We start from the raw sequence: 16,461 nt of genomic DNA on the forward strand, positions 1-16,461 counted from the left end.
TATAGCAATATTATGTGTTTAGAGGATTTCTGACAACTTTTGTACCCGGTGCTACTGTACCTGCTGCACTGTTCGAATCATGATGACCCTATTATCTGCAAAGTAACTGCACTTGTTGCTGCCTGTTTAGTAGTAAAATATAGCATAGCTCTTGTATACTATTTTTATTTTTAACGTGCAATGTTTATTACAACATTTAGAATTTGCTCCTAATGACCAAATAGATTACGTTGAAAAAAATCAATCCGATAATGCCTACAACGTACAAAGAAAGGTACAGAGGCATGATTAGGAAATGCCACAAACGTTCCAAGGCTAAAGCATCTGCTTTACCTAACTAAGTAATAAAAAGCAAGTATTTTAGCATACTGTTAGAAGTTGTGTGTCTTTCAGTCGGAAGAGATCTCATCTTGACAGTGAATGGGGCATTAACTGTGTGAACAGCTTCAATAGAAGTATTGTAACTGTGTACAGCCAGGGGAATTTAATAAAAAAAAGATTTCCTCACAAAAGCAAATGAACACAGTAATTCAGCTACGGGGACTGATAAGAGCCCCCCCTGTAAGATATAGTAAATCCAAGAGTTTTCTCAAGCACAGCGCAAGCGATGTGCAGATGAAACCTACAAATCAGTGCACTACGAGCAGCAGTGGGCAAGTTTCCCTTACAAACATACAGTCACTGTCATGGATATGGATTCACCAAAATGATGTCACTCTCTCATACCACAACAAGAAGAAACTCTACATGATTCCCCTGGTGACATCACAGGAAGTTATGTGAACTTTGACCTTGATGACATCACTTATGAATAAGTCACCTCATAAAGCAGATAAGTATTTTGTGTTACAGACAACTTATTACCTACAGTGCTGTTTGAAATGCCCTGAGCCCCGATACAGGCTCAGCCATCATGAGCCCAATTGACTAAAACATTTTGCAGTCGTAAACCCTGCGATTCGCAAAAAAACAGGGTTTAGGAACACAAAATGACAATTTAGTATTTATTAAACAACTTTTGTAATTCGGAAACTGCTTTTTTGCAAATAAGGAATGGACATGAAAATGGGCGATTTTGTTTGAAATGAGATCACAAACCATTGAAATGTTATCAATTCTTGAGAGGAGATGGTAACAAATTGATAAAGGAAAAGTTGTACCCGTTGGACATCTTCCACTTTGGGAATCATGTTGTATGACTGACCTCTGGGGGGGAGGAGCCAATAGTTTGCAGTACTGCTGCCTATTCCCCACAATGTCTTTCTTTAAGGGACATGGGCTATTTGAAAAACAAAAAGTTTCCCATTTAGTGATGTGAATACTGTGATGGTGGTCTGCTGTGCCTTGCAGGCCACCATACCTGTGTTTATAGCCAATCACAGGGGTTGCAGATTACGACCTTCCCAACTAATATTCAATGGGTAGGTCATTCTGTGATGCCCTGTCACTGGAGATTGATTTGAGAACGAGACCTATTAATACATATTTGTTAGCAAATCAAAGGCAGCTAACAAAAAGTCAGTGTGCAATTTGCAATCACTTTTTGCGACCTTTCTCTTATAATAATAATCCATATTTGTAAAGCGCAAGCATATCACCCCTTAAGGTTTCAAGCATCTGAGGGCCGTCGGGGAGATTAAGTGAGCTATTGCCCAGAGTCACCTGATGCGGAGCTGCCGCCTGCGATCGAACCTTGAGCCCCGCGCTCTGCAATCAGCCGCTCTGGCCGCTGCGCCACACCTCTCCCTCCTTCGCTTAGAGCATCAAACCCCTTATACTTTACAAAGTGAAATGAAATTACAACATAAAAGGCCTAGGCAGCCGTAAAATTCCCCTGTTAATCTCGAACGACCATGCATGATCATCGCAACTCCACACACAACCAACGCATTCAGAGGTATGAACCCATATTCACAGCAGATGCTGCGCATGCCATGCACCACCTCATAAGTGCCAGCACAGTCTTAACTGCTCCATTAGAGCCACCTCAATCCATAGTAGCCTTATTATGGTTAGGCATAGCTGCCACGTTTGGAGCTGGGGAACCAGGTTTGAGTCTCGGCGTCGGCTCAACGTCCTGTGGTTCTCGGGATATCACGTAATCTCCCCGTGCCTACCAAAAATTAATGTGTCCTTGTGTAACATAACTGGTGCTCATGTAAAGCGCTCCAATACCTTCGGGTCGAGTTTGTGCTATATAAAACTGCAAAAATATATATATATAAATATCTAGGCTATTCTCCCCATGAATAATCATGTTCTTGACTACTGATCGCAGCCACCAAAATGCGCATAAATTTGCGGGAAGCACATAGTGCAGCACCCGCATGTAACTGATTATCCTCAATTGCTTAGTGCATCTTCTATGTGCGAACTAATAGCCTCAAATCAATGTCCCACACATTGTGAGCCAGTTTAGCTTCATATGCTCAAGGGTGGTCGCTAATGCCCAGCTCAGTCTTTCCTTATGTGGGTGCAGTGTCTAATGCCTCGCCGGTTACCCTCTTTCCCCTTAAACAGGGAAATTGTGGGAAATGTTGTGGCAGATTGTGATAGGCCATCATCATTTCTCCAGGTCTGAGTTTCCCAGAAAGCACTGCTTAGTTCAACTAAAATCCGGGACTGGAAACGTGGTGTTCCTGTTGACAAGGAACAATCTGGCAAGCCCTTAACACTCGTTAGCGCATAGGATTACCAGCAAAGGAAAGCTATCAGATTTTCCAAGGTTAGAAGGGATAAAATCATTTGCCAGACTTAAGTTTAAACAATGCAAGAAGGACACATCTTCAAAGGCTTTTTTAGTACTAGTTACATTGTGCAACTTTAAGGACCTCGAAAAAGGACTGTGAAATGAACAAAAATACACTACTGCTTTACATGTAGCACGGATGACTACATAGAAAGTGGGGGTGAATTTATGTCCACCCTGAAAGGAGAATGACTGAAATTCAAATATGTTTCAAGTAAGTGCAGAAAGTGGGTGCACTAAGGCATCTGTGCTCCCTCCTAAACCTACTAACTGGTGCTTCTGCACCCTTGCTCTCTGCTTGTCGATCACAGTCCTTCCTTATCCACTGGTCTGCAGGAAAGCCCCTTGTAAAGGCTTAGAGGGCTGGCCTAGAGTCAGTCACATTAATCATCATAATTCCAGGCTTTGCATGACATTTTCCTGACCAAGTCTGAAACCTGCAGGCGTTGTTTCAGATTTACCTCTGTTTCCTGGTCGCCTCTATTAACAAGTCTGCCTGTGGCAGTACTAGTTAGTAGAGAGTGATACCAGGCCTCCACGCACATGCTCATCTTCGGCCTGCAAAGCTAGCAGTCTGGTTCGCCTCTGAGACAAGCCCAGCAATGGATGTATGTCGTTACAACGCATGCTTTTTCCATGCATGCCTTTACAACGCAGGTTTTACAATGCAAGTCGTTACAACGTCTTGCGTTGGGGGGCGCTTGATAGTGAATAGTTTAATTTACTATTCCAACTCCAGTCCCCGTGGATAGTAGGGAAGGTTTTGGATAGTAAATTAAACTATTCCCTATCCTACAGCGCCCTCCAGCGCAAGTCGTTGTAACGACTTGCGTTGTTATTCCTGCGTTGTAAAGGTACTGCGTTGAAAAAGTTTTGTTGTAAAGGATGTTTTCCCCCAGCAATTTCTTCCCTGCATTTAAAATGTAATTGCCATTTTTGTTGCATGTAGTAGCCATACTGATAATGATGCAAAGAGATTGCTCCTGCAACCTTGATTGCATCAGATGAACATTTCGTAGCACCCCATCCAAGCCCCTCCAATCCACTCTGAGCCCTTGCTCCCAAGGATCTTTCATACTTGCCATAGGTGGCTCTCACTGATTTGGAGTTTAGATCAGAACATAGAAACAAGTGACACACAAAATGAGGACCTAAATGTTAGCATTGTGTTTAGGATCAGTATGTGCCATAGATAAATAACCTTCTTCGGACCCTGATCCCCAAGAATGTACACTTCCTTACTGTGCTCCATCAGATCCCTGGCCCTTGGGCTTTTTGTCAGCATTTCAAAGGGACACTTGGATGAGAATCAGCAGTCTTACCCCAAAACAATATTTCACTGAGAGTGGATTATTTAAAAAACACACAAGGAATTTGATATGTATCCATATCGAATTGTCTACAATTGGTATCACCCACAATGAGCTGTGTGCACTCCGTAGTTGGTATATTACACTATGCACGCATTAATGCATAAATACAGGAAAGTGCAAAATCTGTTGCCTCAATCTCGGGCTGTTCACAATCAGCAGCCCTCTCAGGGTTGTCCCAAATCTGAAGCCCCCCCACTGCTCTCCCCAGTCCACCTCATACATATGTGAACAGTGTAATGGCAACCACAGCGACTGAAACTCCCGTTCCCTGGGTCCCCGTCAGTGACCACTAAGCACCTTGCACATGCAAACAGAAACAGCCCAAACTTTGTCCCTTTCTATTGGGGAACTTTCATCAGCCCTTTCTGGTGTTCTAATCTGATTAGAACACCTGGATAGGCTGATGACAGGTCTTGGACTGTTCCTGTTTGCATGTGCAAGGTGCTTAGTGGTCACTGATGGGGACGCAGGGAAAAGGGAGTTTGCAGGGGTGGCTCCTTCATTTGAGCGGGCGAACGTCGCCCCACAAGCCCCAGAGCTGAAAAATAAATTGATAATAACGTTTATTACCATTTTATTTTACTGCAACCCGTCCCCAGGGGTGTAGCTTGGTCAATAAGGAGGCGGGGGGGGGAGGGGGGGTAGTTGGAACAGTGGAGGGTGATCTTTTGATTTTCAGACAATCACACCGGCATATAATGTCAAAATATATAACAGGACAAGCAGGACACATGAGAGAGGATAAAGGGGCAGTAGAAATAGAGAAGAATGCTGATTGATAGGGGTAGTAAGTGAGAGAAAACATAGTATTTTGCAAATACCCAAAATATTTTAAGACTTTCAAAGCAAAGAGGGAGAGAGTGTGAGTGCTTTTCTGTAAAAATTACTTGTGAAATCCAAAATATACCTCACTATACCCAATGAGCGTACCTGTACTCAACTATTTACCTGAAAGTATATTTATTATGGGGGTGTAACACCCCAAACACCCCCCAGAAGCTACGCCCCTGCCCGTCCCGAACTTAGTGTCGGAGTGGGGCCAGTGCTGCCAAGTGGTAGCAGCAGGGAGCTGGGCGCTTTCAAATGCATATGTCTCTTTGGCCGGCCGTCTTCGGACGACCAGCCAGTCATGTGCATTTTAAAGTCCTCTAACCTAGTTGTCTTAGACAGCTGGGTTGGAGAAAGTGCAGGTCCCCTGGACTCTTAGGAGCGCTGAGAGAGCCTGCACTATCCAATTCTAGCGCTGCTCTCATGCTGTGAGAGCAGCGCCAGGATTGGGTAGTGCAGTTTCCTGGTCCAGAACTTCCAGGAGAGAAGGCACCCAAGGGACGACGATTTTGCGCGGCAAGTTACAATGGTAAGTAAAAAACGAAATTGTGCCCCCACCACCCTCGGTACAAGCCAGCCGTCACTGTTCTAATTAACTGTTTCTATAAATTTAAATTCGTTGTTTTTGAGACGGATTCCACTAGCCAAGCATTGTATTTCTGCGGTGCCCTGCCCAAGGAGTCCCGCCCTGCGAGGCTTTGGTCTGTGAAATAAACTTTGCTCCAATGGCAATTCACATGCCAGAACTGTGAAAAGCTGCAATAAATAACTGGAATTCTTGCACCTAATTAAAAACCGAAGGCACAAGGCAGCAAAGAATGAGACACATTTTAATAGAAGGGTTTCTCTACACACAGTTCGTCTCAATGCTAAAGCGGTGCCTTTATATTGTCTTGTTTTACAACGCAGCGGTCGCTAGGCAATTATGGGAGCACTACTGGGAAGGGCTTTGGCTCCGCCCACATGTTGGGAGCCAGACATACATGTTTTAATTGGGCATAAGTTGTGTGCTTCCACAAAGAAGTGCTTGCCCTCCAAACAGCTGTGATCATTTTGTTTATTTATCCATCTCCCTGAGTCTGAACTTTGAGGGGCATACACATGACAGTGTCATGCTATTACAATGTCTTGGACAATTAGATAATTTATGGTGCTTTTCTCTGGCAGCAACACAGAGGAAAGGAGGGAAGTTATTAACCTACGTGGATGTTTAGGTCTGACTTGACACTGCAATTGTCACATGACCTATTAACATACACCAAAATTATTCTGCAATTCTTTGCTTTCACACAAATACATATCCATTCCCGTGCTATTTGCTGGTAATGTTTCACATTACCATACAGCATTTCTTTAAAGCCCGAACTATTGGCATAGACAATGTGTTAAATAATACGGCTACAACTCTCCTAATCTCATTTAGCTGAACTTGACATACTTGGGAAGATTAATTAATTGTTAGCGAAATGTAGCAGAGCAGCCAAAGTCGCCATGCTGCTTTGCACAAGGGGAAGAAAGCAACACAGAGCCATATTTATTAAAAATGTCCAAATGCTGCTGTCATCTACTGCGATGGCATACATACGGGGTACAACCACAGTCCTGTGCACACGTTATGGAAGGTACATATAAGTATCATCAATTGTGAAAAGAAATACGTATTTCAGAGAAACAAGGTAGACCCAAAAAGATTGTTCTTTTCAAATTAAGTGTATTGTGTGTCCTCCTTTCTGGAAGAATGACATCAAAGAAAAAACAACCAGCCGACACGTGTTTCGTCAAGCGGGTGCTGTACCCGTGACTCTTCAGGGCTGTCAGATATCAATTATCAAGAACGAAAAGCTGGTGATAATTCCAACCCGGCGTGGGCGGGTAACGGTGAGGAAACAAACGGAGAGACTCCTGTATCAAATCATATGCTTGAGGACGGGCGGGTTCATCCGTCTTCCCGGAAATTTGCGATAACCGCGGCGGAGAGACAAGTTGTGTCTTCCTGTCGGGTTGGCTGGTTGTTTTTTCTTTGATGTCATTCTTCCAGAAAGGAAGATTCAATACACTTAATTTGAGAAGAACGATCTATTTGTGTCTACCTTTCTTTCTGAAATACGTATTTCTTTTCACAATTGATGATACTTATATGTACCTTCCATAACGTGTGCACAGGACTGTGGTTGTATTCACTGAGTGGGCCCTTGCCACTACTTGCAGAGGTTTTGGGGTCTCCTCTGACCTTGTAGCACCGTTGCACGATTGTTGCTTCCGATCCTACTTTCCGCTACCTGCCCGAGCGCCATTCTTCCTGCACACTTAAAAATCCACCACAGAACCCATTCAAACGGTGTGCTTGGTGCCACACCCAACCTTTACACGTGGTGCAGAGGAGTGTGCAGAATGCTTAACAAAGACTTTGTACTAGAAGCAGATCATTCTAGTTCAACAATACAAAATCCTGTGCCTAGACTAATTCCTATACAATCCACATAATATATGTGTGCTGTACAAGGCAACGCACAAGCAATGTGTGAAACGTTTGGAAACATTCATAAATGTTTCCAAGTTAGCGGCTGCTTCAAGGAGGTGGTATTTTTTTACGCAAATCGCGGTCTGACTCTCTTAATAGATGATCAGGCTTCGCGTCAAAAACTACGGGTGTTTGTACCATCCATTTCACTCCCACACAATGCCCTTTGATGCAAAGTAGAAAACAGCGCTATTTGTGTGCTAAAAAAAGGGCACCTTTCCAGTGCAAAATACGTTTTGCGAGGGAAAGTAAATACCCGTCCAAGACATTGGGCTGCTTTGCGTCACTTTGCGCTGGGGCAGATTCTTGATAAATCTGCTCCATTGTGTCCAATGTTGTACCCAATAAGCAAAGCCCAGCCTTGGGCAGCTTTCTTAAAAGAATTTGAAGGAATAATTCTTTTTTGGGCACTTCTTTGGGACCACAAATGCAGTGCCACAGCCAGCTGCGACCTCTGGCAACCCCTAAATAACCTCCATGGGCCAGTGCTTCCTAAGTGCTGCCAGCTGCACTTGGTGGGTGCCAGCACTCACTTTTGGGGACCAAGACTTATTTTTCGTCATCAGATTGTGATTCAGATCAAGAAAGAGAGAACGGCAGAAAAAGGAGAAAGTAAATGTTAGACAAACAGTGATAATGGGGGAAGCAAGGAAGACACAGAACCTGCAAGAGTGAGATAAAGAGACAGGGAGCTAGCATGATGGGAGACAGAAGCACAAGAGGCAATCAAGATCAGGCAGCCTTCGAATTGCCTAAAACCGGCTTCTGCACTGCTCCAGTGGGATCCTGAAAAATCTATGGGCCCCTGCACTTATTTCATTTTATATATGTATTTATTTATCCAACAAATGAGGCAAGGGTTACTCAACTAGCAGATGTATCACATGTAGCAGAAGTGCAAGGTATGCAGGTAAACCATTGACAGGAGCAGTGCAAAGGTCACTTAAACACAAAGCAAGCAGTGCAAACTTTCCTCATCGAGAACAAAGCATGAACAGCAACGGTGCCCCACCCAACGTAAAGAACAAATAATACATCAGAGGCAGGCAGGATGCAAACTCCATCCAAGCACACGACTGACAAAGCACAGATTACACAGTTCACTCTTCCCTCCCTCGACACATGTACAGCATACTGTAGCAGCAGAGAACAACCTCCACCCACAATCACAACACGCATGTTAGAACACGTGCAGCACACATACGGTTGCCACCTGGCCAATATTGGATTAACATGGCTGGTAAACAAAACTCCTTACTGTTTCCCTTTGGAATAATACCTTAAAAAAGCAAATACAAGATGAAGTCCTCCCAAAATATTTTATTAAAGCAAAACATAGACACAACTGCCATGTTAAAAAAGAATACATTTTATATCAATTCAACACGAATTCGTAATCAATAACCACATCCAGGCCCTTCCTAAATCTCAAAATATTAACCCATACCAGCATTCTTCTGTGTGAAAGGTAGTAACCCTAACAAAAGAGACATTACAAGCTTCCTCTAGAGACAGAACAGGTACAACAAAGGTAGGGCACCTTTCCCTCCCACATGAAAACTTTCCAGTACAGCCAGTTCAACTGTATGTTACCCTAGCACATATAAAAACTGATACAAAAATGAAAACTGACGTCAAGGCTACCCTGTCACACAACAAATAGGTCAACATGGTATACCTGAAATGCACGCTTCCACCGGTATGTATGTGGTATTTGAAAAGGCAGTGGAGCGCTGTATAGGGTCAAGGGGGACCATAAAATCCAGGGGTGATAGGAGCGGAATCTGGTTTTGTGGACGGTTAACGCATTGTGGTGTAGTAGTCTTTAACCCCTTCACTGCGGCGGCTATTCCACCGCAGTGCTAAGGGGGCGGGGCAGAAGAGCGGCGGGCGCATGCTGGTGACGGAACCGCTCCGTCACCAGCCGCGGTTGCGCTGTGCTCATGACAGAGCGGTTCCGTCACGGCCCCGCCCGCTCAATAGAACGTTCAGCGCAGGTGCGGAATCCGCGCTGCGCAGGCGTTCCGAGCGGGCCGTGACGGAACCGCTCCGTCATCAGCACAGCGCGACCGCGGCTGATGATGGAGTGGTTCCGTCACCAGCAGGGGAGGGGTTAAAGAGGTTAATCATCCACTCTTTCCTAAGTTGAAGCAGCACTGCAGCGGTCGTAATGGACTAGGGTACGTTGTTCCAGAATCTGGGTGCATAGATGGAAAAGGTCTGCTGTCACTTTTTTTTTTACACTTCTTAGACTGGCAGTGTCCTAGCTGTGGAGTGCTGAGAGCCAGTAGAGATGGTGAGCTTGTCTGCAAGATAAGCAGGAGTGCTGCCCATGATGGATTTGTAAATGATGCAGCAGGTTCTGGAGATAGTGCGGCCGGCAAAAGAATCCAACGGAGTTCCATCAGGACGGAGGTGATGTGATCATATTTCTTCAGGCACTGGATGGGACATGCTGTGGCAAGTAGGATGCCCTGAAGAGGTGCCAGTGTGGAGTCTGGTAGGCCATAGAGCAGAGCATTATCACCATTGATATATAGAGTGCTTGGCAGGGGCAAGGGGCAAGCTTCCCTCAAATAGAAATCGTCCAAAATGGAGGTGAAGTTGTACAAGCTCCACCTGTATGGTATGGTACTTGAATTTATATAGCGCATACTACCCTTGACATTGTTTAGTTAAGTAAATGTAAATGTGTGTATACTTGTAAAGCGCACTGCCGCCCCATCTCGGGGCATCCTGGCGCTGTATACCGCTGTGGAACCCTTCCTGGTTTTCCCTGTGAGATGTCCCCTCCTGGGCACCCTCAAGGTGAAGCCAGGCATCCCAGCGCTGTTGGGGCCGTTGTGGAGATTAAGCAAGCTATTGGCCAGAGTTGCAGAGTGGGACCCATGATTAGAGTAGGCACTGAGGCGAGAATTATCGAGTCCGTGGACATTGAGCCCAAGACCCTGCCGCATCTGGAATTGAACCCTGGTCCCGGGCCTGACCTCTGCTTCAGGGTCTGCCGCTTGTAACCAGTGAGCCACACTTCTCATGTATGTGGCCTAATGGCCAAAGTGATCGACCTCGAAGCTGGGGAACCGGGTTTGAGTCCCAACAGGGACGCTCAACACCCTGCGATTCTGGGCAAATCACTTAATCTCCCCAGTACCTAATAAAAACGAATGTGTCCGTCTGTAACATAACTGGTGTTCATGTAAAGCACCCCGATACCTTCAGGTCGAGTTAGCGCTATATAAAACTCCACACACAGAACAGTTACTGCCTAGAGAGCAGCAGTGCAAGCACCACTCCAGCCCTTCCACACCAAGTACACGTAAGGCACAAAAAAAGGGCATCATTGCTGCAGAACTGCAAGGTTCCCTCGTACACAGAACAGGTAGAGAACGAGCAGCAACAGTACAAGTTTTTTTTTTCAATGCAGATGAACACAGCATAAACAGCAATGGGAGCTTCTCTCACAAACAGAATGGGGCCAGCACGAATAACAGTGGATTCACTCACTGAACAGGCAAAACACATGCAGCAGCACTGCAAATTACATTTCCTCATTCTGCAGACTTACTTTGGACCTGTTTTTCGAGTCAAGACTTCCACAAAAGATAGTAGATGCAGTAAAGTGAAAGATAAAACCTAGGAACTCGCCTGTGATTACCAAGCCATAGGAGGGCCCTGTATTCCTACTAAGTTCTTCTCTTTTAGCTAGGGTGACCAGATTTTGAAAACCAAAAACCGGGACATTTAGCAAACATAGAAGAAATACTGCAAACATACATCAACAGAGGACCAGAGAACTACTTACATGACAGTGCTTATCAAAATAGAAATAATGCAACAAGGCACTAAGGCATAGATGCATCAAGGTAAAATCCGCTCGCAAAGGGGCAGCTTCTCAGAATCTGCCCCTTTGTGACCGGTATTTTTGCATTTGGGATGCATCATCCCAAATGCAAAAATCGCAAATTAAGAAATTGCAAAATTGCGATTACTTGCATTTAAGGAATCTCAAATTGAGATTCCTTAAATGCAATGCATTAAAGTTTAAAAAATAGCGATTTCGCTAATAGGGATTGCAGATTACCATGAAGTTGAACTTCATGGTAATTTGCAAAAACTTTGAAAAATGCACAAAAGTGCATTTTTCAAATTTTCATGTTGCGCACACACATGCCCTAAGGGCATGTGTGTGCGCAACAAATGTGCACAGATCAATTTCAGGGGTGCAACAGGGTGTCCTTTGGACACCCCTGCACCCTTGAAATCGCATTCTCAATTTGCGATTCGCTAATTGTGATTCGCAAATTGAGAATGTCTTCCCATTCATTCCTATGGGCCTCTAGGCCCATAGGAATGAATGGGGAGGTATTCCTTAATTGCGACTCGCAATTTGCGAGTCGCAATTAAGGAATTTTAAGAAATCGCTATTTTTTTTGTGATTTCTTCATGCATTGCATTTTGCTATTCCTTAATAGCGAATCGTTATTTTTCGCTATTAAGGAATAGCAAAATGGGTTCTTGATGCATCTGGGGGTGAGGGACTATTTTAAATGCAACTTTTAAACAGTTGCGTGTTACTTAAAACAGCTAACTCCTCCTGCCCTGAACACATAAAATAATCCTCCCTCCGTTTTCAGTCGACCCTCTCTGAGAACCTGAACATGAGCTTAATTTTCTGAAGTCTGCTGGGACAGCTGATGAAAAACCTGGACTGTCCTGGCAAATCTAGGACACCTAGACACCCTAAGTTTAGCTCTGGTACATGCTCGGTTAGTTACCTGTAGACGTCTGTCTGCAGAGTTCTTCAGTTTTGCCTATGGTAAATGCTTGGTTAGTTACCTATTGAGTTATAATATTTTACCTGTGGTACAGGGTTGGATTGCTGCAACAATTAGGCCCAGGCAGCCCAAAAAAATAGTGGCCCACATTCACAAATCATAACCTTTTGCAATAAACTGCCTGGTAACAATCATGGAGCTAAGTATGGGCAAACATGTATGGTGATTAAAGTATTCTAAGGCTTCAAGGGCCAGTACTTAGAGTGGAAATTAACATTTCAATGGAAAAAAATATACGTTGGAAGCTCAGAATTATGAAAATAACTAAGAACTCATGTTTAATTGCTTTTCTATCTAGAAGTTTGCTGTGGATGTTTGGATTAATGTCTACTGGGAAACAGGAAAGGGCACAGACCTAGGCTGAATTTTGGACTCATCCTGAGATTTTTAGATATTCTCTTTATTTTTTACATTACTTGAGAGGCCCTTCAATGCACAGATACTGGTCGGTGAAAGGTGTATCTGTTTTTTTTGTTTTACCACTAATATCAGTGTAATTTCCAATAAAGGGAATGATGCTAGTGTGTAAATGCGAAAATAAATTAAATAAAATTGAAAAATAGTGTCGCGTTCATCAATTACATGCAGTTTTATGAATCCCGAAATTGGCCCAGAGGCCTTCGAGTGCTTTACATGAGCATAACATTACAGAGGTCAGACTCCTTTTTTTGGGATCGTGTAGATTAGTGATTTACCTAGAATCACAGGATATTGAGCTGATGTGGGGACTCAAACCCGGTTTTATGACAGGCAAAGGAGAACAGCAGAGACTAATTTGCATGGAAAGGCCATGCAGGGAAGGGAGGCAAAAATAAACGAAGGGCCCTCACCAACACCCGACCACCCGCTCTAGTCCTCTTCCCTGCCCCAGTCCCCTGCAAAGCAAGTGCTAATGGCTTGCCATCAGCAGCGACTTGAGTCTCGGTCACACCTGGAGGGAACCAGAGAGCAGACACAACGCATGCCATGACAGCCGAAGCAGCCCATTGTCATTCTGCCTTACACAATGCGGCAGCCTGACCTTAATGTGTATCAGGTCAGGTTTATTATATGCATGCATAGGCTTAAACTACAGCCTTTGGTGTTGTGCCCTTTCAATGGAGACTGAGATGGCCACCAAACAAAAACGGCCACTCACGGGCCTCAAACACAGGCCAATCGGCCGTGGCTGAATACCCCGTCTTGCCAATCCGCAGCTGCTGTGGTACACTCTGGTTGGCTACATTCTGAGTTCTAGTGATTTATCAGGCTACATGCAGGGGCGGCTCTAGGTTCATGGTGGCCCTGGGCAGGGACCATAGGTAGGGGGCCCCGGAAGAGGGGGTCTGGGCGGGGCGGAGCGCGGAGGCCAGTGAAGAGGGGTGGTCAGGTTGTTTGGAAGTGGAATAGAGCCAGAGGCCACCAAATCCCTGCCAGGGGCCGCCACACAAATATGTATCCATCCTCAGAGGATTATTATATTAAGGATATATGTTTGGCGTGGCAGCCCCTGGGGTTTGGTGGCCCTGTGCAGGTGCACAGCTTGCACATGCCTAAGGCCGCCCCTGCTACATGTGTGCACCTGCAGAGCTCGTTTTTAACTGTGGTACATGATAGGTTGGTTACCTGCGGAGTCACATTGTACCTGTGGTCAGGCACGCAACGCCAATAGGGCTGAAAGGGCTTCAGCTTCCCCCCCGTCATGTGTCTCAGCCCGGGCTGCTGCAGCTGCAGCTATTGTGCGCTCAGCTGGGCAGTATCTGGAGTCTTATCTCTGGCACCCCCGAGTTTTTCACATGTCTTTAAAGACCGTTTTGCATATTTACATACCTTTGTAAACTGGTTACCGAGGCATAGGTTTTCTTTTTCTGGTTCCAGTACCCCTAGGGCCCCCACTCTGCCCACTACTTACATTTGTATTTTACATTTACTGCCATAGTGTGAGAATGCATTTCATGAAACGGAATATAACGTAGGGTTCCCAAAAGAAAAATGTCAGCTATGTGTTGTTTAAAGAGCCTGCAAAGCCCTAGTCTTGACACTAAATAGGGTTATAAACAAAAAAGTATGTATCCATTTGTAATGTGACTTCTCTGTCTTTGTTCCCTTTAATTATCAGTCATGAATTATTCAGGCAGCCCTAGAACACAATTAAAAGTGCTTTCTATGTCTATTTGCTGTTCGAAGTATGCACAGATAAGTACTGAAAATACGGCTTTGGGTGACTGTTATTTTTGTACCGTCTGGGAGATCAAAATAATGAGCTGGCAACTCTAATCATAAGACTGGAAGTTTGTTGCAGGATCAGCACATTATTTATTTCCTCCACCCTCAAACCCTGAATAATGCCATAATAGCAGGGCTTAAAGTAGGCCAGGTACTGCCGGTGCTCAGGTGCCGAGACAGGTCCCTATCGGGCTCTCCATTTTCAACCTCACACTCAGAATGGAGAAGAAAATCTTAACTCTGCAGCAGTTCACTGTTTTGATGTCACTTTTATTTTTTTGCAGTTCCATAGTAACTCAAAGTGCTTTACATGAGCACCAACAAGGACATCTTCATTATTTTTGGTTAGACACAGACAATTAAGCCATTTGCCCAGAAGCACAGGATGTTGAGCCGACGCGGAGACTCAAACCTGCTTCCTCAGCTCCAAAGTTGGCAGCTGTAGCCATTACACCACGACCTCTGGTGCAAGAAGTAAAGCATTTTCAATATTATATACAACAAAGCCATAGCTGTATGTAAGCATGTAGTATATTTATCTTATGCAACTAACAGCCTTTGACAAAGCAAATCATCCTGGCTTGTTGTAGGTTTAATGTTACTTATGTGGAGGCAATAACAGAAGCAGCGAAATACCAGTCAAGCGGCACATTATGCTGAGCACAGATTTTTAGCATAAATGTTTTAAACCACGCCCTTAATTATTCCGGCCACATCCTCTGAGAGACCCTCCCCCGTTTTTCCATCCCACTTAAAGCCCTGCATAATAGAAATAGTTTAACTTATATCTGAAAACCTACGCTGCTGTCAATAACATGCTGAGTTACTTCAAGTGTCTGGGAATGCACCCTGCATTCAGACAACTCACTCCTCATTCTCGCCCTTCACTTTCCTGCTCACCCTGCACTCACAGTGATCACAATGCACTCATACTGATCACCGTGGACTCACACCATTCACCCGCTCACCCTGAACTCACAGTAATCACTCTGCACTCACAGTGCACTTGCGCTGTTCACCCTGTACTCATGTGACACTTCACTCACCTGTCCCCCTCACTGCTGAATCTGCAATCTCACTCAAACAAGCCCATCACTAACCATGCATTCATTCGTCCCACTCTGCACTTACATCTGCACCCAAATTCATATGGTCACCTCACTCACCCTGCAGTCACTCCTCTTACCCTACTCTCACCGCGGACTCACATGGGCACTCCTTCCACCCACACAGCGCATAGGGTTAATGTGCTTGCTACAAAGAACGTGTACCATTCAGATCACAGATGTGAGTGTGAGTAAACTATGAGTAGCGCTAAAAAAATTAAATGTTTGTCAGAAAAGTGCTACAGAGAGATGAGGTGCATGGTTGGTGAGTGGTAGTGAGGGACTTCATGGAGGAGGGGGAAATGGGGGCGGTGGCACCAAAAAAGACTGTTGCATCGTGTGCGACCAGTGCTAGGGCCAGTCCTGGCTGGGAGCGTTAGCCCCACCCCGAAGTTCGGGTCTAGTTGCGCCCCTGCCTGTGGTACATGCTGGTTGGTTACCTGCGGTACGCGCGCTGGGTCCTAGCTAAAGAGGCGGTGCCGTCGGTGTTACCTGAGGTGGTGGTGCCTCCTCCTGAGCTGGTCCTCTGCCCCTGCTCTTGCCCTTTAGTCTGACCCTTGCCAAGGAGGGCCCAGGTGAAGTAGTGCTGCTGATAATCCCCAGTGAGCTGCACTAATCCCGGAATTCCGCACTGTCAGCAGGAAGCTCACCTCTCCCGCCACTGAACAGCTGAACGGACACGAGGGGGCTCAGGACGCCCTTTATCTGCCTGGCTTGTGGCTTTTGTTTACATTATGCAACCAAGAGAGAAACGTGGCCTGCAGACTACGTGGACCTGCCATGTGCAACTTTCTCTCCTCTACCCGCCTGAGGCAAATCTCCCCCCCCCCCCCCACCTCCCCCC

At 45.2% G+C, this 16,461-nt stretch overlaps 1 protein-coding gene across 1 annotated transcript in view; it reads right to left on the reverse strand.

Annotated features, from left to right (window-relative positions):
• The window catches only part of LOC147691841 (protein RD3-like), a 53,417-nt gene extending 37,212 nt beyond the window's left edge, over positions 1-16,205 (reverse strand). The window contains exon 1 of the mRNA XM_086936689.1: positions 16,110-16,205. The gene's annotated coding sequence lies outside the window, so the exon portion shown is untranslated. The remainder of the gene's footprint in view (positions 1-16,109) is intronic.
• Positions 16,206-16,461: the final 256 nt, after the last annotated feature.

The sequence above is a fragment of the Lissotriton vulgaris genome, chromosome 9 (assembly GCF_964263255.1).
Source record: "Lissotriton vulgaris chromosome 9, aLisVul1.2, whole genome shotgun sequence".
Classification (NCBI taxonomy): Eukaryota; Metazoa; Chordata; class Amphibia; order Caudata; family Salamandridae; genus Lissotriton; species Lissotriton vulgaris.